A 22427-nucleotide genomic window follows, 5' to 3' on the forward strand; every position below is an offset into this window, starting at 1 on the left:
TCATACGAAGACACATAATTGCAGTGCACAAAACGTTGAAGATACAAATGATTTAAAATGAATGTAACCGCCAGGTTTTCTGTGGTAATAATGTTTATTCGCTTAATAATAAACTATCTTATTCAACGCAAAGGCTATTTGCCACTCTAACTATGAAAAAACCTCTCTATCAAATGCTATAGTCCATTGTATCACTTAGACTCGTCCAATTACATAAACCGCTTGTTTTCCTCGCAGTCATTCCTTTTCGAGCTGACCAGTAAACCGAGTAAGTTACTGCTTTACGAATTTTACATTTAGTCCGCCCGGCTAGCTCAGTCAGTACAGCAATATGCTGTTAAGCACGGGGTCGTGGGTTCGAGTACCACGTATGTGATATTTTAAGAAAGAGACGGCACCGGAAATTGACCCAGAGGAATCGACCGAGCCGGGAACAAGCGAGCAAGAAAGCGAGAAAGGTTGGTTGAATATGTACGCACATTTACCTTTACAGACAAGGCAAAAAATCTGGAAAGGGGAATTTATTGATTTGAGGTCCCTTTCGAACCCATTGAAGTTTGGTCAGACGCCTTCTTGATATACATGGCCCTATTTTTGTCGAGGCACGGAAACAAACATTTAGAACTTATTCAGTACATGAATAACATTCGTTCGGCAGCGTCCCGTTTCGCCGGTTGGGCCGACTACGTTAATCAATTTAGATTGAAAATCGCACAAAATCCGAGCAGTCGTTGGGACATAATAGACCCTGAATTGTGGATGCTATCTATGCATTCAATTTCACATATGGCCACTGTCGAGGCTTAGCCATGTTTCGCAAATAATAATAAAGGTTTCTGCTCTTATACCAATTGCTCATTCGCCCACAAATTCGTAAAATGTGGCTCCCGGCATCCATCTATGCATTGCTTCTCTCAAGCGCCTCACGGTATCCAACGACCGGTTAGACCCATGTTAATGCAACAACCATTGCGTTTCCGGCCTCATGGTTCATATGCTCTACACAATTTCAGATCCTTTAATCCAGCTCAGCGATCCGTGGAACCTAGAAAGTATATAGGAGCTCGGCCGAACGCCTATTAATATTCAAAAGTTGGCCTTACACTTGGCTGAATATCACAACCAACCTGATGCGTTACATATTTTTAACGGGTTCAGTAATGGATTTTCGTTACATTATGAAGGACCCCGATTACCAATTAATTCTACAAACCTTGTATCAGCCCGCGTACACGCGGATGTTTTACATGAAAAGTTAACTAGTTTAAAACGCAGAGGTCTATTAATTGGGCCTTTTGAAGTACCACCTATTTCAAAGTTATGTATAAATCATGTTGGTCTTGTTCCAAAGTCATCTGGCGGCTGGAGACTTATCACAAATTTATCCTTTACATTAGGCGCAAGTGTAAATGACTACATTAAGCCGGCTTTCAGCAGTGTAAAGTACACAAAATTTAACAGTGCCACAGATAAAGTGAGAAATTTGGGTAACGGTGCCTTCATGGCCAAGGCGGACATAGCATCGGCGTTTGATTTATGTCCAGTACAACCATCGGATTTTGATCTTTTGAGTATAAAAACTGATATGGGTTATTGGATTCAGAAATCTCTTCCAATGGGTGTTTCGTCGGCTTGTTTTGTTTTTGGGAAAGTATCTACATTTTTGCATTGGTACGTTGCAACTAAAGCCTGCACCATTAACATTCAACATCTCCTTGACGATTTTCTTATGATAGGGAAAACAAAGCACGAGTGTTTCCTCATAATGGAAAAATTCAAATTAATAATGCGCGATTTAAACATACCATTAATTACAGAAAAATGTATTGGCCCCGAACAAGTATTAACTTACCTCGGCTTAGAAATTGACGCGCGTAATCAGTTAATTCGAATCCCAAAAGATAAGATTGAAAAGCCTCTTCAGTCATTAGATTTACTTATAAACACTAAGAAAATGAAACTGTGATCGCTACAGTCGATAGTGGGGCTACTTAACTTTATCGCCCGTGCTATTCCTGCCGGGCGTGCATTCAACAGAAGATTTTATGATGCGCTGTCACATGCAAACAGGCACACCATCGTATTCGTATTTCCAACGGTTTAAGGTGGCAATATACAGTTTTTTTAGTCTCGGCCAATCTCATACACAAGCAGGAGTTAACCACTGTCCGAAACCTGGTCACCTCGCATATCTGAAAATAAACCAAGCACATTTCCAGAATGGTTGAGGGTGTGCCATCTGAAAAATCAGTAACATTCAAATCAAATGAGTTGGGGCAAAATGCTTTAGTATTGATTATTTCAAATCAAAACATCAAAATTATGTGTGTTTCCGAGCCTTTTTAAGCCAGTTTCAATAACTAACCTCCACTTTCCTGCGGAAGCAAGGTGCCTGGAGACCATGTTTTTACATTATTAACTTACCAAGTACTAAACAGCAATGGAGAAAATTGGGGGTCAAAGGATTAGATTTTTTGTAATAGTTCAATGTCCGTACGCCCTTTCAAATTTCCAACAGAAATACTGACCGGAGCCAGCATGACACCTGTTTTCGAATTGCATTAATTCTACTTCCTGTATGCAGCTATAGTTACAATACCTATGTTTTGGTAACTTACAAACATCCAAGAGAAATCACCACAACTCAAACCTGACATTCATTATTATTTAGACACTCAAAATGGTGCTTACTTGAGCATTGTTCTCTTTATTTTGAAATTTGACCTGGGCCAATGCGCATTGGTGGCTAAAAAGTGTGGTGTGCAGCCTTAAGGGCCAGCATAATCTTAGAAACTGCTGAAAATGACTTGTTTTCTTAAAATTTGGACAAAAACAAGCAAATATAATACATTTGTAACCAATTCTGAAGGCTTGTCTGTTATTTATAAAGCCTTTAATCCAAAACCTGTTTTCTCTTTTTTTCTATGCCATTATCTGGGTTACTGTAGAAGTCATGGTAATGAAAAGCTACCTCACAGAAACATATTGCAACAATAAAATGAAGTCTTAATCACATTGACATGATAAATGGTAGTGTAGGTGACTAGGTAAGCCTCTAAATCATAACTTTATCAAAGAAGCAACACAAAAGAACACAGTTTTGGGCCAATAAATACTTTATGTTGCTATTTTTTTACATCTCTCCCAATAAATGCACATGTTTTTGCTTAAAATAATAAAAATATAAATTAATTGCATGCTAAGCATGAACTTGAAAGGCAAGTTAGGCATTTGGACCTTTAATCTGTTAAAACACAACATTAAAGGCCCCAGTGTACTAATCCCTTAAACAAACACATGCAAGGGAAGTAGCCCAATCATAGCATAAATAACTGGGACTGACATATTGAGGAAATACCCCTGCGAAAACACTAACAACTGCCTAAAAATTGACATCTGACATAAATATAAGCCCAAATATCTTGGAAACAGAAAAATAAAACTTCAAGTAAGCTCAGATCATTGTAAAAAGGCATACAATAAAGTAAGGCATTTACCAGAGTAACTTCTTCACAATAACTTCTTATTTACATATAAATAACATCAGTTGAATTGCGCACAATGGCCAAAAGTAATTCAAGGCGCAGTTATAGATTAAATAAAGCACGCAAGGCATTTTGGTTTAGACCTGGAAACATATTCCGACAAACAGGCCAAAATTTACCTAGTCCCACTGAAGATATCGCTGTTCCATCAGTACCTGCAACGGAGCGTCTTTCTGCTGAAGAGGCTGTTGACGTACTTCACGCTTCTTCTTCAGGGACTACCTTGCCTTACAAGCTACGACAAAAAGCTGAAATAAAAGACATTCCAGACTGCACTAGTGTTGATGAGAATGTCATTGTCAATATGCAGTGCTTAAGAAACATTATACAACAGGTACATCAGCAAAACTGCAAGAATTCACTGGTTTCCGTGAGTGTTGTGCACCGACGTGGACTAGCTATTTCTATTTGTGCGGAATGCAGGGGCTGCCATTATAAGTCAACACCAATGGAGCTATCAAATACAATAAAGAAACCTAGGGGACCAGGTGCTGGTGTCCTAAATGAAATGATTTTGCTGCCAGTGATGAAATCCAAAATGGGGATGGCTGATGTGTCACTGGTGTTGTCATGCTTGAACATCAAGCCTCCAAGTGACTCACTTATGCAAAAGAAAATGAACTTGATGTCTGACAAGGCAACAACAGTCAACGAAGACGAAATGTGTAATAACCAGCATTATGTCAGTCGCATTCTCACACTGTCAGGAAAAGACAACTCTGCTGATGTTCAGTTTGACACATCGTTTTCATGCAGACCGCAAGGTGGTGCAGAAAAAGCAAAGCAGAGTTTTGCTCCTCAATATCGAGCACAATACGTCAAAGAAAATTGTCCTGGAAGCATCAATTTCCAGCAAATTTTGCAAGAAAAAAGCCTGCACACATGATAATTGCTCAAAAACACTGGCTACAGACCAATCGATATCGTCAACCGAACGAAGTTTCCTACACACTAACTTGAACAGTGTCCTGAAGCGACGCGTTTTGAATATTCGATCTGTGACGACAGACGCAAGCAGTCAAGTGGCGAAAACTCTGAGAGACTACAATACAGAGAATAAAACAAACATGAAACATTACCATTGTTTTATTCACAAACTCAGAACTTTGGAGAAAAAAATCAGAAATATCAACTTAAATCCAAAACTTAAGGCTGGGCAAAACAAGGCAATTTTCCTGAAATCACTTGCAAGTGGAATTCGTACCCGTGCCCGCATGGAGCTGACAAACCTTAAATCCATAAAAAGTAATGAGGCCGAGTTCTTTGAGCGTAGCACAAAAGCTCTTGAAAACATAGTTCCCTGTTTTTCGGACTAACATGTTGCATGCTCTAAGCAATCGACTGTCTGCCAACATCATCTTGTGCACTACGGAAAGTACAGTAATAAACATCTACCCTACGGACAACACCTAACCCTGTTAAAAGACGATCAAACTACTCTAAAAGATGCCATCATGAACACGTTCAACACAGAAACTTAAAATCAGTTAAAGAACTTTACAGCACAAATCAATGCGAAAGCATGCACTCGACAATTTTCAATTACGCTCCAAAGTTTACATGCTGGACGCGAAACTACTCAGGACTATGTCACTCAGCAACACATTCGCGAACACTGGGTCGAGGACGGGCTACATTGATACTAGCAAGGTCTGTTGGCATTAATGTGAAGAAAAACTCAAAAATGTACATGAATTTGAATCGAATCGACCAAAAAAGCCAGTATCATTCCAGGTGAAAGAAGTCGCAAGCATACAAACAATCTCGATACTTCCTACGGAAAAGAGTATCAAATCGACCGCTGTTACAGGAGTCCCTGTACTCGTGTGAGCTGTCAACTTCAAGCCAGGACCATTCATATGGCATTAAATGTGTTAAATGTGTTATAAAATGCCTTTGCATTTGCCGGGAACAATGTTAACACGATGCTTATGTGCCAGGGAACAATGTTAACAAGATTGTAATGTGCAATAGGCCCTAAACAGTACTAAATGCTGCAGAAGGGCCATTTTGACTCATTATTTTGATTGTATTCTTATATTGTTTGCTGTATTTTTGACAGTATATGAAAATAAAGTTATTTTTCACCACAGAGTAGTAAATTTTCCAACCCGGCTACAAATTTAACACATACTTTTATACGGAGCTGTTCGAGAATTGCAGATATCGGTAAACATGATTCCGAATTACCTCCCTTGATTTACAATCAGTATTGGTCATACAATGGTGTTATGGGGCAAACACTCTGTTTAGAAACAAAACCTTAGGGATAAATAATTAAGCAAAAGCATATTTCATGGGTGTTTGATCATTTTCATAATTTGATGTTTTACCTTAAGGGCCAGCATAATCTTAGAAACTGCTGAAAATGACTTGTTTTCTTAAAATTTGGACAAAAACAAGCAAATATAATACATTTATAACCAATTCTGAAGGCTTGTCTGTTATTTATAAAGCCTTTCATCCAACACCTGTTTTCTCTTTTTTTCTATGCCTTTTTCTGGGTTACTGAAGAAGTCATGGTAATGAAAAGCTACCTCACAGAAACATATTGCAACAATAAAATGAAGTCTTAATCACATTGACATGATAATGGCAGTGCAGTTGACTAGGTAAGCCTCTAAATCATAACTTTATCAAAGAAGCAACACAAAAGAACACAGTTTTGGGCTAATAAATACTTTATGTTGCTATTTTTTTACATCTCTCCAAATAAATGCACATGTTTTTGCTTAAAATAATAAAAATATAAATTAATTGCATGCTTAGCATGAACTTGAAAGGCAAGTTAGGCATTTGGACCTTTAATCTGTTGTAGAAACACAACATTAAAGGCCCCAGTGTACTAATCCCTTAAACAAACACATGCAAGGGAGGTAACCCAATCATAGCATAAATAACTGGGACTGACATATTGAGGAAATACCCCTGCGATAACACTAACAACTGCCTACAAATTGACATCTGACATAAATATACGTCCAAATATCTTGGAAACAGAAAAATAAAACTTCTAGTAAGCTCAGATCATTGTAAAAAGGCATACAATAAAGTAAGGCATTTACCAGAGTCACTTCTTCACAATAACTTCTTATTTACATATAAATAACATCAGTTGAATTGCGCACAATGGCCAAAAGTAATTCAAGGCGCAGTTATAGATTAAATGAAGCACGCAAGGGATTTTGGTTTAGACCTGGAAACACATTCCGACAAACAGGCCAAAATTTACCTAGTCCCACTGAAGATATCGCTGTTCCATCAGTACCTGCAACGGAGCGTCTTTCTGCTGAAGAGGCTGTTGACGTACTTCACGCTTCTTCTTCAGGGACTACCTTGCCTTACAAGCTATGGCTAAAAGCTGAAATAAAAGACATTCCAGACTGCACTAGTGTTGATGAGAATGTCATTGTCAATATGCAGTGTTTAAGAAACATTATACAACAGGTACATCAGCAAAACTGCAAGAATTCACTGGTTTCCGTGACTGTTGTGCACCGACGTGAACTAGCTATTTCTATTTGTGCGGAATGCAGGGGCTGCCATTATATGTCAACACCAATGGAGCTATCAAATACAATAAAGAAACCTAGGGGACCAGGTGCTGGTGTCCTAAATGAAATGATTTTGCTGCCAGTGATGAAATCCAAAATGGGGATGGCTGATGTGTCACTAGTGTTGTCATGCTTGAACATCAAGCCTCCAAGTGACTCACTTATGCAAAAGAAAATGAACTTGATGTCTGACAAGGCAACAACAGTCAACGAAGACGAAATGTGTAATAACCAGCATTATGTCAGTCGCATTCTCACACTGTCAGGAAAAGACAACTCTGCTGATGTTCAGTTTGACACATCGTTTTCATGCAGACCGCAAGGTGGTGCAGAAAAAGCAAAGCAGAGTTTTGCTCCTCTTATCGAGCACAATACGTCAAAGAAATTTGTCCTGGCAGCATCAATTTCCAGCAAATTTTGCAAGAAACAAGATGCGTTTGTGAAACACAATGTCCCCCTATATGACGTTTGACCTTGGAGGATGACCTTGACCTTGTGAAGTATGACCTTGACCTTGACCTTTTACCACTCAAAATGTGCAGCTCCATGAGATACACATGCATGCCAAATATCAAGTTGCTATCTTCAAAATTGCAAACGTATTCATAAAATAAGCGATTTGGGCCACATATATTTGACCTCTGACCTTGAAGGATGACCTTGACCTTGACCTTTCACCACTCAAAATGTGCAGCTCCATGAGATACACATGCATGCCAAATATCAAGTTGCTATCTTCAATATTGCAAAAGTATTCATAAAATGAGCGATTTTGGTCACATATATTTGACCTCTGACCTTGAAGGATGACCTTGACCTTGACCTTTTACCACTCAAAATGTGCAGCTTCATGAGATACACATGCATGCCAAATATGAAGTTGCTATCTTCAATATTGCAAAAGTTATTGCAAAATGTTAAAGTTGGGCCAAACAGACCAACAGACCAACAGACCAACAGACCAACAGACAGACAGGGCAAAAACAATATGTCCCCCACTACTATAGTGGGGGACATAAAAAACCTGCACACATGATAATTGCTCAAAAACACTGGCTACAGACCAACCGATATCGTCAACCGAACGAAGTTCCCTACACACTAACCTGAACAATGTCCTGAAGCGACGCGTTTTGAATATTCGATCTGTGACGACAGACGCAAGCAGTCAAGTGGCTAAAGCTCTGAGAGACTACAATACAGAGAATAAAACAAACATGAAACATTACCATTGTTTTTATTCACAAACTCAGATCTTTGGAGAAAAAAATCAGGAATATCAACTTAAATCCAAAACTTAAGGCTGGGCAAAACAAGGCAATTTTCCTGAAATCACTTGCAAGTGGAATTCGTACCCGTGCCCGCATGGAGCTGACAAACCTTAAATCCATAAGAAGTAATGAGGCCGAGTTCATTGAGCGTAGCAGAAAAGCTCTTGAAAACATAGTTCCCTGTTTCGCGGACTCACATGTTGCATTCTCTAAGCAATCGACTGTCTGCCAACATCATCTTGTGCACTACGGAAAGTACAGTAATAAACATCTACCCTACGGACAACACCTAACCCTGTCAAAAGACGATCAAACTACTCTTAAAGATGTCATCATGAACACGTTCAACACAGAAACTTTAAGATCAGTTAAAGAACTTTACAGCACAAATCAATGCGAAAGCATGCACTCGACAATTTTCAATTACGCTCCAAAGTTTACATGCTGGACACGAAACTTCTCAGGACTATGCCACTCAGCAACACATTCGCGAACACTGGGTCGAGGACGGGCTACATTGATACTAGCAAGGGCTGTTGGCATTAATGTGAAGAAAAACTCAAAAATGTACATGAATCGAATCGAATCGACCAAAAAAGCCATTATCATTCCAGGCGAAAGAAGTCGCAAGCATACAAACAATCTCGATACTTTCTACGGAAAAGAGTATCAAATCGACCGCTGTTACAGGAGTCCCTGTACTCGTGTGAGCTGTCCACTTCAAGCCAGGACCATTCATATGGCATTAAATGTGTTAAATGTGTTATAAAATGCCTTTGCATTTGCCGGGAACAATGTTACCAAGATGCTTATGTGCCAGGAAACAATGTTAACAAGATTGTAATGTGCAATAGGCCCTAAACAGTACTAAATGCTGCAGAAGGGCCATTTTGACTCATTATTTTGATTGTATTCTTATATTGTTTGCTGTATTTTCGACGGTATATGAAAATAAAGTTATTTTTCACCACAGAGTAGTAAATTTTCCAACCCGGCTACAAATTTAACACATACTTTTATACGGAGCTGTTCGAGAATTGCAGATATCGGTAAACATGATTCCGAATTACCTCCCTTGATTTACAATCAGTATTGGTCATACAATGGTGTTATGGGGCAAACACTCTGTTTAGAAACAAAACCTAAGGGATAAATAATTAAGCAAAAGCATATTTCATGGGTGTTTGATCATTTTCATAATTTGATGTTTTACCTTAAGGTGGCTATATACAGTTTTTTTAGTCTCGGCCAATCTCATACACAAGCAGGAGTTAACCACTGTCCGAAACCTGGTCACCTCGCATATCTGAAAATAAACCAAGCACATTTCCAGAATGGTTGAGGGTGTGCCATCTGAAAAATCAGTAACATTCAAATCAAATGAGTTGGGGCAAAATGCTTAAGTATTGATTATTTCAAATCAAAACATCAAAATTATGTGTGTTTCCGAGCCTTTTTAAGCCAGTTTCAACAACTAACTGCCACTTTCCTGCGGAAGCAAGGTGCCTGGAGACCATGTTTTTACATTGGTAACTTACCATGTACTAAACAGCAATGGAGAAAGTTGGGGGTCAAAGGATTAGATTTTTTGTAATAGTTCAACGTCCGTACGCCCTTTCAAATTTCTAACAGAAATACTGACCGGAGCCAGCATTACACCTGTTTTCGAATTGCATTAATTCTACTTCCTGTATGCAGCTATAGTTACAATACCTATGTTTTGGTAACTTACAATCATCATAGAAAAATCACCACAACTCAAACCTGACATTCATTATTATTTAGACACTCAAAATGGTGCTTACTTGAGCATTGTTCTCTTTATTTTGAAATTTGACCGGGGCCAATGCGCATTGGTGGCTCAAAAGTGTGGTGTGCAGCCTTAAGGGCCAGCATAATCTTAGAAACTGCTGAAAATGACTTGTTTTCTTAAAATTTGGACAAAAACAAGCAAATATAATACATTTGTAACCAATTCTGAAGGCTTGTCTGTTATTTATAAAGCGTTTAATCCAACCCCTGTTTTCTCTTTTTTTCTATGCCATTTTCTGGGTTACTGTAGAAGTCATGGTAATGAAAAGCTACCTCACAGAAACATATTGCAACAATAAAATGTAGTCTTAATCACATTGACATGATAATTGGTAGTGCAGGTGACTAGGTAAGCCTCTAAATCATAACTTTATCAAAGAAGCAACACAAAAGAACACAGTTTTGGGCCAATAAATACTTAATGTTGCTAATTTTTTTTACTTTTACATCTCTCCCAATAAATGCACATGTTTTTGCTTAAAATAATAAAAATATAAATTAATTGCATGCTTAGCATGAACTTGAAAGGCGAGTTAGGCATTTGGACCTTTAATCTGTTGTAAAAACACAACATTAAAGGCCCCAGTGTACTAATCCCTTAAACAAACACATGCAAGGGAGGTAACCCAATCGTAGCATAAATAACTGGGACTGACATATTGAGGAAATACCCCTGCGATAACACTAACAACTGCCTACAAATTGACATCTGACATAAATATAAGCCCAAATATCTTGGAAACAGAAAATTAAAACTTCTAGTAAGCCCAGATCATTGTAAATAGGCATACAATAAAGTAAGGCATTTACCAGAGTCACTTCTTCACAATAACTTCTTATTTACATATAAATAACATCAGTTGAATTGCGCACAATGGCCAAAAGTAATTCAAGGCGCAGTTATAGATGAAATGAAGCACGCAAGGGATTTTGGTTTAGACCTGGAAACACATTCCGACAAACAGGCCAAAATTTACCTAATCCCACTGAAGATATCGCTGTTCCATCAGTACCTGCAACGGAGCGTCTTTCTGCTGAAGAGGCTGTTGACGTACTTCACGCTTCTTCTTCAGGGACTACCTTGCCTTACAAGCTACGACCAAAAGCTGAAATAAAAGACATTCCAGACTGCACTAGTGTTGATGAGAATGTCATTGTCAATATGCAGTGCTTAAGAAACATTATACAACAGGTACATCAGCAAAACTGCAAGAATTCACTGGTTTCCGTGAGTGTTGTGCACCGACGTGAACTAGCTATTTCTATTTGTGCGGAATGCAGGGGCTGCCATTATAAGCCAACACCAATGGAGCTATCAAATACAATAAAGAAACCTAGGGGACCAGGTGCTGGTGTCCTAAATGAAATGATTTTGCTGCCAGTGATGAAATCCAAAATGGGGATGGCTGATGTGTCACTAGTGTTGTCATGCTTGAACATCAAGCCTCCAAGTGACTCACTTATGCAAAAGAAAATGAACTTGATGTCTGACTAGGCAACAACAGTCAACGAAGACGAAATGTGTAATAACCAGCATTATGTCAGTCGCATTCTCACACTGTCAGGAAAAGACAACTCTGCTGATGTTCAGTTTGACACATCGTTTTCATGCAGACCGCAAGGTGGTGCAGAAAAAGCAAAGCAGAGTTTTGCTCCTCTTATCGAGCACAATACGTCAAAGAAATTTGTCCTGGCAGCATCAATTTCCAGCAAATTTTGCAAGAAAAAAGCCTGCACACATGATAATTGCTCAAAAACACTGGCTACAGACCAATCGATATCGTCAACCGAACGAAGTTCCCTACACACTAACCTGAACAGTGTCCTGAAGCGACGCGTTTTGAATATTCGATCGGTGACGACAGACGCAAGCAGTCAAGTGGCGAAAGCTCTGAGAGACTACAATACAGAGAATAAAACAAACATGAAACATTACCATTGTTTTATTCACAAACTAAGAACTTTGGAGAAAAAAATCAGGAATATCAACTTAAATCCAAAACTTAAGGCTGGGCAAAACAAGGCAATTTTCCTGAAATCACTTGCAAGTGGAATTCGTACCCGTGCCCGCATGGAGCTGACAAACCTTAAATCCATAAGAAGTAATGAGGCCGAGTTCATTGAGCGTAGCACAAAAGCTCTTGAAAACATAGTTCCCTGTTTCGCGGACTCACATGTTGCATGCTCTAAGCAATCGACTGTCTGCCAACATCATCTTGTGCACTACGGAAAGTACAGTAATAAACATCTACCCTACGGACAACACCTAACCCTGTCAAAAGACGATCAAACTACTCTTAAAGATGCCATCATGAACACGTTCAACACAGAAACTTTAAGATCAGTTAAAGAACTTTACAGCACAAATCAATGCGAAAGCATGCACTCGACAATTTTCAATTACGCTCCAAAGTTTACATGCTGGACGCGAAACTTCTCAGGACTATGCCACTCAGCAACACATTCGCGAACACTGGGTCGAGGACGGGATACATTGATACTAGCAAGGGCTGTTGGCATTAATGTGAAGAAAAACTCAAAAATGTACATGAATTTGAATCGAATCGACCAAAAAAGCCATTATCATTCCAGGCGAAAGAAGTCGCAAGCATACAAACAATCTCGATACTTCCTACGGAAAAGAGTATCAAATCGACCGCTGTTACAGGAGTCCCTGTACTCGTGTGAGCTGTCCACTTCAAGCCAGGACCATTCATATGGCATTAAATGTGTTAAATGTGTTATAAAATGCCTTTGCATTTGCCGGGAACAATGTTAACAAGATGCTTATGTGCTAGGGAACAATGTTAACAAGATTGTAATGTGCAATAGGCCCTAAACAGTACTAAATGCTGCAGAAGGGCCATTTTGACTCATTATTTTGATTGTATTCTTATATTGTTTGCTGTATTTTTGACGGTATATGAAAATAAAGTTATTTTTCACCACAGAGTAGTAAATTTTCCAACCCGGCTACAAATTGAACACATACTTTTATACGGAGCTGTTCGAGAATTGCAGATATCGGTAAACATGATTCCGAATTACCTCCCTTGATTTACAATCAGTATTGGTCATACAATGGTGTTATGGGGCAAACACTCTGTTTAGAAACAAAACCTAAGGGATAAATAATTAAGCAAAAGCATATTTCATGGGTGTTTGATCATTTTCATAATTTGATGTTTTACCTTAAGGTGGCTATATACAGTTTTTTTAGTCTCGGCCAATCTCATACACAAGCAGGAGTTAACCACTGTCCGAAACCTGGTCACCTCGCATATCTGAAAATAAACCAAGCACATTTCCAGAATGGTTGAGGGTGTGCCATCTGAAAAATCAGTAACATTCAAATCAAATGAGTTGGGGCAAAATGCTTTAGTATTGATTATTTCAAATCAAAACATCAAAATTATGTGTGTTTCCGAGCCTTTTTAAGCCAGTTTCAACATCTAACTGCCACTTTCCTGCGGAAGCAAGGTGCCTGGAGACCATGTTTTTACATTGGTAACTTACCAAGTACTAAACAGCAATGGAGAAAATTGGGGGTCAAAGGATTAGATTTTTTGTAATAGTTCAACGTCCGTACGCCCTTTCAAATTTCCAACAGAAATACTGACCGGAGCCAGCATTACACCTATTTTCGAATTGCATTAATTCTACTTCCTGTATGCAGCTTTAGTTACAATACCTATGTTTTGGTAACTTACAAACATCCAAGAAAAATCACCACAACTCAAACCTGACATTCATTATTATTTAGACACTCAAAATGGTGCTTACTTGAGCATTGTTCTCTTTATTTTGAAATTTGACCGGGGCCAATGCGCATTGGTGGCTAAAAAGTGTGGTGTGTAGCCTAAAGGATGACGCTCGAGTTTGGATACGATTTACTTCGCGAGTTTAATGGCACGTGTTTATTCAATGAAGCCGATTGGCTCCATAGTCACGGCATGGAACTCTTTACCGACGCGAGTGGAATTAAAGACTTGGGATGCGGCTGTTACTTTCACGGCGAATGGGCCTTTTTCCCGTGGCCAGTCACATTTGGTATTGCGCTGTTTAAAAACGTTACATTTTTGGAATTAGTACCAATAATTTGATCTCTACATCTATGGGGTGCAAAACTAAGAAAAAAATTAATTTCAGGTCGGATAACAAGGCTCTAGTTGAGATAATAAATAAAAAAACATCCAAAAATAAAAGTGTTATGTACTTGATAAGACACCTTTTATTATTAACTCTTGAATTAAACAAATTGGTAAAATGCACCCATATCGATGGAATCAAAAACGAAATTGCTGACGCGATCAGTCGTTTTAAGTGGGATCGGCTGCTTCTCATTCTTCCGGCAAACGCCTCAAGGACGCCGCTCAATATTCCGGAGTCGTTTCCAAAGATATTAAATCCGAAATTAATAAAAATAATTAATGCCGGTCTAATCGAAAGAACACACAAAGCCTATCAATGTGCTTTATCAATGTTTGAAGAATTCTGTCGGATCACCAAAAGTTTCCAACATGGCCTACGTCTGTGGAGACTGTAACCGAATATATAGCATTATTATCTCTCCGTCAATACGCGAGTTCAACAGTCAGCCAACATGTGTCTGCAATAACCTACATCAACAAAAAAAAATGACTTCGATGACTGCACGCGGAAATACATAGCGGGTAAAATGCTGGAAGGTTTAAGGCGTACCCATGTGAGAAAAGATTCCCGGTTTCCCATTTCTCAGTCCGTTCTCCGAATGCTGCTAAAATAATTAGAGTTCACTTGTCAGTCACAATACGAAGTAAAACTGTTTAGCGCTGCATTTGTGCTGGCTTACATAGCACTTCTACGCGTTAGCGAGCTTGCCGTGCCCAGCGCAAAGTCAACGGGGCAGGTCATAATGGCGGAAGATATCATAATGGGGGATAGTTGTATAACATTATGCATCAGGGCTTCGAAAACAGATCAACGCCAAAATGGCTCGTGCGTTTGCATTCAGATCGACCCCACTGATCTGAATTGTTATAGTGCTATTCTAGACTATTTGAAGTACCGTCCAGATATACAGGGGTCCGTTATTCTGTCACTTTGATGGCAGCCCACTTACAATTTATCAGTTCAATGCAGTTTTAAAGAAAACTGTGTGCGCAACGGGCTTAGACGATAGCCGATATAAATCTCACTCATTTCGGAAAGGGGGTGCATCAGGCATGTTCAACAAGGGCGCTTCAGTACCAGAGATTAAAGCCACGGGCAGATGGAAATCTGACGCATACAATATAAAGAAGTGAAACTCCAGCAGCTGGAACAGTATTGAATTTTCATTAAAACAATTAATTGGTCCTTTATTTAAGGCAAGTTACCGATTGCCCAAACAGTACAAAACAGCACAATACAGCACAATACAAACCAACATAAACACAAAATATGATTAAAGCTGGGGTCACCGCCTTGGAACGGTCAATGCAAAGCATTGGGGGTTTAAACCTGGTTATAGAGCGCTCAACCTCACACTTGGCCCACCAATATTCATAATACATTTAAGTGTAAATAAAATTTAACGTCATAGCATTGTAACTCAAATTAAACAATAATAAAAGGGAATTAAAACGCATTCAATTTAATTACTATTTAATTACTCAATTGCATTGAAGATACACGAGTAACAGAGTTACAACTTTTTGACGAACGATCAAATAAAACTATTAACAATTGTCAACTACATTCCTTCTTTATAGAAAAAGATTTGAGAATGTAGCATCATGGAGTTAATATCTCAGATAATCATCGAGCAAATACAGGAAGAAGCAGCAGTAATGGGTGTAAAAATTCCATATTAAATAGCTTGGTTGTTTATGTGACTGCTAAAAAAAAAAAAAAAATTAAATCAAACAAGAAACGCCTATCAGAGAGAAAATATAAATAAAATGGAACGTTATAAACCCAATGACCTATGCATGTAGATTACAACTTGGAAAGTCGGTCGTATGACGTCACAAAAATCCATAATGACATAATGACGTGAACAAATTCCAGGGACAGTACAAAATAAAAATATTAATGGGGCTGTGCTACTAATAAAACAAGTTAAGGTGATTTAATATTAAGAAGCAAATGAATAAAAATGGTAATTCCATTAAAGCGACATTATTGGAATCAAACAGTATACAGGTGTTTTGACAACTGAAGACAGAAATGATTTGATGTACGATTTGAGTCCAAATGTAGTTTTCATGCAGATTTGTTCATACGACACAATGACACAATTTTATTCAACAGTGAAAAATGCCTATAATGTAGTTTTCATGCAGATTTGTTCATACGACACAATGACACAATTTTATTCAACAGTGACAAATGCCTATACTATCACTAATAAGTCTTACATTCGTTAGAGGATTTTTTTTATTATAATACACCAACATTGTAGACGTATTTTGCTCTGATATGTTTTAATTGGTTTAATTATATCAAATTTCGAAAGGTAAAATTCTACACATATTAAAGCATGCTGGCTTTACACTTGAGTCTTTTGATTAAAGTAAATAGTCTAAGATGGGAAAACATATTGTCCTATTGTACCTTGGTAGTAACGCCGTTCCCGGGTTTCTACTGCAACCGAAACTTAATCCAAGAATAACAGATAGGATCATAGTCTTAATAAGAAAATAAAAAAATGTGGTTATAATGATGAATATGTGGTATATGGTTGGTTGATGGTGCACTAATTGTGCTTATGTATTTTCAAAATAATGGTGTTGATTCGATCACCCAAATTCGCTTATGGTGAAAATCCCGGTGATCAATATTGGCTATAAGTAAATATTAAATAAATATCAAGTTCTTGGTAGATAACGCCGTTCTTCGGTCTCTACCGGAACCGGGACTTAATCCCGGAAGAACATTGTGGTGGTTATATATATAATGATATATGGTTGGTTGATGGTGCACTAAATGTGCTTATTCATTTTCAAAATTATGGTGTTGAAACGATCGCCCAAATTGGCGTATGGTGAAAAGCCCGGTGATCATGTTTGGCTATAAGTAAATATTAAATAAATATCAAGTTCTTGGTAGATAACGCCGTTCTTCGGTCTCTACCGGAACCGGTACTTAATCCCGGAAGAACATTGTGGTGGTTTTATATATCTGTTACATGTTTGGTTGATGGTGCACTAAATGTGCTTATTCATTTACAAAGTATATTGCTCATGGTACAAATGTTTGGTGATCAATTTAGGCTATGTATAAAATAAAATACAAGTTCTTTTATTTATCTACTAAAACCGGAAACTTATCTCGGAAGATCCAAGTTGGTTATATAAAGTTTACTGTTGGCTGGCACAGGTAAACGTTTAACGTTTTGAACATCTGATATTAACTTTCATATTTATCGGGTATTTTAGCTCGCATAAGGAACGTCTGGATAGTTGGTTCATCGATAATAAGGGATGCTTATCATAGGGCAGTAGGCAGTGCAGTCGTTAGTGATCTGGGCTTAAAGGACTCGGTGATCAACATCACCTGGGACTTTAAAGGCGGCATGCGTCTGGAAGACTTACACTAATCCATTAATTCTATATTGCTATTTAATCAGCAACCTGAACTTTTGATCATCCATTGTGGTGGTAATGAGATCGGTCCCCGTTCAATACTAGATATCTATAATCATTACGTCTGCATAGTAGGCTACCTTCAGCAGCTTCTTCCTTGTACGACCTTAGTTTTTTCTGCAATTCTCCCGCGCATAAGCTGGCGCTACATTGATAATAACAAAGCAGCTAACAAATGTAGACATCGTCTAAATTCTCGTATAGCGGCACTGTTCTAAGTAAAAGGGGGCTGCTATATCAAATACCCTGACATTGTCGAATCGCCTACCTTTTTTAAATCCGATGACACTCATCTGTCCGAGTTGGGATGCGATATCATGTTGAACACTTTGTCCGGGGCAATTTTAATTTTTAGCTTTCTGTTTGAGCAAAGTTATGTTTTCCCAGACCGATTTTAATTAATTGCTATTTGCATGTCAGGGCTGGCGTGTGTTCATAGCCGCTGTGTGGCGGAAGGACCACTTCTTGTGGCCGTGGTCCTTTTTGGCATAGTTTCCATGAACACACTTCCCTTCTTGTCACAGGGATTTGACACTACGGTATATACTGCTTTTTCCCGCCGTTCTCGTGGGAATCTGTTAATACAATTCGTCCCAGCCTTGACATTTAAATGCCAAACCTTTTTAGTAAAAAAATTGTGTTCAAATATTTTCTCGGTGTTTGTCGTTGAATAATAATGTTTATTCGCTTAAGAATAAACTATCTTATTCAACGCAAAGGCTATTTTCAACTCTAACTATAAAAACCCCTCTTTAAAGCCTCCTCACACATAGACGAATCCATATGACGAAGCCTGGCGAAAAGGGTAAATTTATGAATTCTAGCGAATTCCTTCCGAAATTTGAAAATGTGTTGCCTTGTGTAATATTATAACGAAAGGTGAACGTAGAGGAACTATTTGGTGCGAATGATTTACGAAGTTTGACGAACAGTTACTGTAATTCGCTAGAAAGCGTAATGTCGCGCAAATAATATTCGTTCTTTCGGTTAGCGATTAGGAGCTATTAAGAGCGTAAAGATACGAATGTAAGCGCAACCTTGCGCATATTGCGCATACCGCCAAATATTTCCGAAACGGTGTTTCTGCATCCGGGCGTTTTGATATAGACTAACTTTTTTTCCGACTCGACTATGCATGTTGATTATGCATGAAGTCTTTTTCGTTAAAGATTTTGCGTAAACTCCGTGTCTTACTTTTACTATTACTTCCCTGTATAAGGCCAATACAAAAACAACAACACTCTTTATAAATGTATTCCACTAATATGTTACACTTTATTTCAATCTCTAATGTGGCACCATCCTGTCTTGCTATGGCACACATCCCGCTTGAGAGTTGATCCTGTGCTTCAGAGAGTTTCTCACAATCTTGCCTTTTTTTGATTGCTGTGTTGTGGCCCCTGGTATTGACATTCCTGTTATCCTCCAAATTGCGACTTCTTCTCCATTCCTCAGGAACCAGATCGCCTCTTCTATCATCATGGTCAACCAGTGCATTCTGCATGGTGGGGTACCTGATCCTCATCAAGTTGTGGAGAATGCAGCATGTCTTTTCAATCAGCCTTACTGTGGATGGGTTGTGTTTCATCTTTGTGAGAAGTATCTGAAATTACAGATGACCAGTATTGTTATGTGTTAAAATTTAACGTGAACATTTCTTTGATAAATGAAATTGTGTTTTGAAAAAAGGGTATTGCAGTAAAGTTCCGCTTTCAAGACCACTTCGAAGATTTAAAATATTATGCGTTTTTGGACAATATTCAAGTCCCAAATGGTTAATTTAGGAAGGAAAATGGTCCGATATTAAGACCACTTCGCTATTGAGACCACTATTTTGCCAGGTCTTAATAGCGGAACTTTACTGTACCTGGAATCGGTTGGCCAAAATCCCAAATGCATTTTCTGATACTCTCCTAGCCCTGGATAACCGGTAGTTCAGGATGCTTTCGTCTCTGGTCAGGACTCTATGTCCAAAGGGTTTTTGCATGTTCTCGCTAAGTCTGAAAGCGTCATCTCCAACCAAGAAATAGGGCATGTCGACGGTGTCATTTGGAAAGATCTGTGGGTCTGGAAATCCAATGGAACCATCACCATCTAAAGGAATTCTGATCAATTATAAATCTTGGCATCTCCACTTGAACCGTATCCTGAAAATACAAAAGGATAAGAAATCGTCAGTATACAACTGTACTGAAAACAGCACTAAATTTATATAATTTATGTAATTACAAAATAATGCAGTTAAATTTATGTAGACTAATACTTACTACCCAGATCACAACATACGAACTTGTAGTCCGAGTCGACAATGGCCAGTAAGATGATGCTGAAGAATCCCTTATAATTATACTATTAGGACCCAGAGCTGGCAGGCTTTCTCATAGCTATGTGCGTGGCATCAATAGCAGCAACGCAATTTGGAAAGTTCCAATTCTTAAGGAAACCATCAGCCAGTTGTCTCCATTCTTCAGGTGTGGAGGGGACTGTCATAACCCCATCAACATATTCTTAACATATAGCATGACACACGTCTCTGACCACTACAGAGAGGGTATTCTCAGCGACCCACCAGGAATACTGCATGTCTGAGTAATTGACACCAGAAACCAGGTGACGTAGTGTGACAGCTAACTTTAGCCCTGGATCCAAGGGCTCCCTGTACCGAGTGTGTTGCTTCACGAGGCGATGACGAACCTTCCCAAAATTGTATCGTCCATTTCAGTAGGCATGCGGAGGAATTTCTAAAATGTTCCAGGATCTTCACTTCTGAGCTCAACCATGAGCTGATCATAGATGCCAAATTGGCGCCGTCTCCCGGAATGCAAGCATGGTCTTCTCCAGATATAACGTGCTTTGGCTCCTCTTCTCCACCTTAGTCGGCCTCTGAGAAAGCGGTGTATGTTTAGTTGTTGCTGGGCTACTTCTTGATTGGCAATAGCAGCAACATACCGCAGTTGCAGGCGTTGTATATCTTCCATTTAACGAAGAAATAATGATACCTTCAACATTATATATATGAAATATAGGCATATGTCTGCACAAACTACTAAAACTACCAGGAGCGCTGGATTCGCATAGATTCGCCTATCGTTGTAACCCTTCGGATTGATTCGTATACGAGCGTATACCGTTCGTTTTCTGAACATTAACTTATCGTTATAAATCGCTTAAATGCGTCGGATTCAATTCGCTACAATACGCAAATCCTCGCTCTAGTTCGCAAAAGTTCGCAAGCTATCGCAAAGATTTGTTTTCGGATCGTCCTCTTTCGCTTGATATGCAAATCAAGTAGTCATGATATGCACATTTGCTAAGAGCTGCGACCTCTAACGCCAGTTGACGAACGCTATGCGAAGACTTTCCGATCGGCAAACGTATTTAAACGAATTTTAACCAACGATAGACGAAACTTTTATTCGCCAACAATTTTTGAACATGTTTAAAATTTTCCGACGAACACTGGTACAGTACATTACACAGGATCCTGTCGTCGGGAGTTGAACTCTGTACACATTTGACCTAACCGACTGACGGTGTTCCAAATGCTGTGAAGTCCCAGCCTTGACGAAGTCAGTTAAATGATGTAAGTTGTGTGTTACCGCCAGGTTTTCTGTGTTTATATTAGGGTATTGTTTACACATGTGGGGCGCACAGTCAGTTTCATTGTAAACATTGTACATAAGACATGTGTTATTGACCATAATTCTGGGCAATAATGGCTTAATCTATTTGGTCACAATAATGATCGAGCAATGGGTCAATAATGACTTCATTTATCAAACGTCATAAAAATTAAATAGAAAATCGCGCCTTGTTTAAAAAACAAAACAATGAACAATACAGTGTCCAAAAGGATTTTTTTGTGTGATACATCTTGCTTCGACAAAGAAGTTGAACTATAAATATGACTTTCAGGATATCAAATTTCCCAGGATTGATTGAAAAAAATTGCTGCCAAAAGTACAAGGTATCATGTGGAGAAAAATTTAAGCTTCCAGAATCTCAAATATTCGAATGCATTATCAAGAGTAACAAAATGTATGGCTAACTTCTAGACTATGTTTCGTTTGATGTTTAGATTATATAAACGCAGTTTTGAAATTTTAGATTCTGTGATACATTGTCACATAATGTAACGAGTATGAACAACTTCAAAGGCAATCGATGAAAAAGATAAGCGCTACGGCCAACCTGGGGGTGAATAAATATCTGAGATTGTTCTCAATATATTTCTATACACCGCTGTAGGCTCGATATCACTTATCTAGTGGCGAATATTCATTAAAATGGTTTACAAGTAACAGATTTAGGCTCTGTTCAAGTTCATAACATTGTGACTGGTTTATAGACCACTGAGGAGTAGACATAATGCCATGTTTGGTTTATACACTATAATAAAATATGCACATGACAAAAATATTGGAATATAAACTACATACTGATTAGTATATTCACCACAATAACGAGTAAATATAATATAATGATTGATATATACACGACAATACAATGTGCATAAATCATAATGATTGGACTGTACATCACAGTAAAATATGGACAACCAAATGATTGTTATACATGTATACACAACAATACACAGGCCATACTATTAGGAGTATATAAAACATTGAAAAAATGAAG

This window comes from Dreissena polymorpha, chromosome 2 (genome assembly GCF_020536995.1).
Source record: "Dreissena polymorpha isolate Duluth1 chromosome 2, UMN_Dpol_1.0, whole genome shotgun sequence".
Classification (NCBI taxonomy): domain Eukaryota; kingdom Metazoa; phylum Mollusca; class Bivalvia; order Myida; family Dreissenidae; genus Dreissena; species Dreissena polymorpha.